We start from the raw sequence: 2685 nt of genomic DNA, 5'->3' as shown, positions 1-2685 counted from the left end.
AATTCTAGGTCACTGTCTCCCGTAAACCTAGAGAAACAGCGTAAATCAGCAACAAGGTTAATGTTCTGAATGTGTGAATGATCCCTTCTAGGCTTTTTTAGGCTACTGAAAGCCTGGGGAAATGGTTGCGTTCTTGCCATCATCACCTTCAATTATGAGCTGTTTCGAATAATCCTACATCAATTTTGGTTCCCCCCTCCCTACCAATCTCCGATAGAGAACCCCACAGGCCATCATGGCTTTAGAGGTATAAACCGAATTTTAGAGGCTTCGTATTTTGCGACTGAGGTTGTTAAAAGGATGTGGACACTCCAGGCTGGCACCGCGCGCTACTTCCAAACAATTTCCCCCCCCCCATGTGCGCGCGAGGGGCGTCCCCGGCCCCATCGTACGCTTCGTAAGCATGGCAACGTTGCATGTGGCTGTCTCCATGACAACCACTGTGTGGTACCCAGCACGAAAGATGGAGAAGGACGGGAAAACCCGTTGCTGAATTGTGTGTCTGTGTGTATGTGGGGGGGCGGGTTTCCATTCCCCCATTTTTTTTTTTACAACCTAATCTGACAGCGTCCCCTTTCGTTTGGTAATATTCAGTGGGACGGTTGTGAAAAATGCCTAAAAATGATCATTTTTGGAACCAGGTCTTCCTTTCTTCTCTGCAGTTAGGACGGCGGGGAGGGGGTAATAATTCCCCCCGTTTTGAAAACCCCCCCCACAAATCTGTTGGCTTCATCTTGCAAATCGCCCTTGCCTTGCCTTAAAAAAAAAAGATGAATAGTCATAACGCAACTCGACAGGTGGATGAAACGGTCAAACCCATTGTGTACATCCCTGACTGTACAATGAACCGTAAGAATACATCAGTCAATTGCAAAAGGCAGCTTCACGGGGAACAGCTGATATCCTGCAAGGAATATCTGTAACGCCACCAAACTATAACATCTGCCTAGTCCAGGTCCTTGGGAAGGACCTCAATGGACGGTCAAAAAACACCAAATCCAGTCTAAACATCTGCCTGCAATGAACCATAAACAATACATCATACAAATTAGACCATTTGCGCTGCAGATAAATGAATAATGAGGAGGAGGAGGAGGTGGTGGTGGTGGTGGTGAAGGAGGAGGAGGAGGAGGAGGAGACAGATATGAGAAAGAGGAAGGGGGAGGAGGAGGAGGAGAAGAAGAAGAAGAAGAAGAAGAGGAGGAGGAGGAGGAGGAGGAGAAGGAGGAAGGAGGAGGAGGAGGAGGAGAAGGAGGAAGAAGGAGGAGGAGGAGGAGGAGGTGAAGAAGAAGAGGAGGAGAAGGAGGAGGAGGAGGAGGAGTAGGAGGGATACAAAATGAATAACTCAAGTGCTCGGGGACTTTAGAATTCCAACAGGTGCATAACACCATGGATTTAACAATTGTCGATAAGATAAGACAAAAAAAAAGTATGAATAGTGGATGTGGCCTGGAGACAGCAGAATGGCAGAAAAAAGAACTGGAGAAAATAGAATAGAATAGAATAGATTAGAATAGAATAAAATAACGGAATTGGAAGGGACCTTGGAGGTCTTCTAGTCCAACCCCCTGCTTAGGCAGGAAACCCTACACCGTTTCATATAAATGGCTATCCAACATCTTCTTAAAAACTTCCAGTGTTGGAGCATTCACAACTTCTGGAAGCAAGCTGTTCCACTGATTAATTGTTCTGACAGTCAGGAAATTCCTCCTTAGTTCTAAGTTGCTTCTCTCCTTGATTAGTTTGCTTCTTGTTCTACCCTCAGGTGCTTTGGAGAATAGCTTGACTCCCTCTTCTTTGGGGCAGCCCCTGAGATATTGGAAGACTGCTATCCTGTCTCCCCTAGTCCTTCTTTTCATTAAACTAGCCATGCCCAGTTCCTGCAGCCGTTCTTCATATGTTTTAGCCTCCAGTCCCCTCATCATCTTTGTTGTTCTTCTCTGCACTCTTTCTAGAGTCTCAACATCATTTTTATAGTGTGGTGACCAAAACTGGGTGCAGGGTTATAGTTGTGGTCTTTATATAGCAGAAATGGGAGCTCACACCATCACACGGCGCTGGGGTTTCGAACTGCCAAGTCTTCTGGTCAACAAAGCTAGCACTTTAACCGCTAAGCTTTAACCGTCATCGCTCCCCATATCATTCCCCGGAAGTGTTGAATGAGGCAGAGAGGCAGAAATGTCCCACTTAGGTGAGGGTAACTTTCAATTTTACTCACTCTGAGTCTTAAGGCTCCCTACCATTCCTGGTTCCCGGCCTCCCCCCCCCCCCGCCTTACCAGAAACAATTAAAAAAAAACTGCTGAGAAATAGGAACCCAGAAATAGCTGTATATATAATTGCTTTCCCCTCCGCCCCCCAACCAATGCGGTTCTCTCTTTGAAAGGCTGTTTCAATAATCATTTTTTTATTTCTCCTTTTTGGTGATCTGAGCAGCCGACTTCGCAAACTCAACCGGCCTCTTTGGACCCGGCACCCAAATGTCACCAATGTTTGGATTTCGAACGCCCTTCTGTTGGAAAAACTCCCCGGTGCAAGATTGGAGAGAGAAGGAAACAGGGATGGGGCAAAAAAAAAAAATCCAGATAATGCCCCACAAGTATTTGGTATTTGGTATTTATTGGACATTTATAGGCCGCCCTTTTCCCTGAGGGGACTCAGGGCGGCTTACAATCAAAAAGGAAGG

This window comes from Thamnophis sirtalis, unplaced genomic scaffold (genome assembly GCF_051295495.1).
Source record: "Thamnophis sirtalis isolate CommonGarterSnake01/CBP01778 unplaced genomic scaffold, rThaSir2_p1.2 scaffold_2, whole genome shotgun sequence".
NCBI lineage: Eukaryota > Metazoa > Chordata > Lepidosauria > Squamata > Natricidae > Thamnophis > Thamnophis sirtalis.
The sequence above is the reverse complement of the archived record's forward strand: the minus strand, read 5'-3'. Positions refer to the sequence as shown.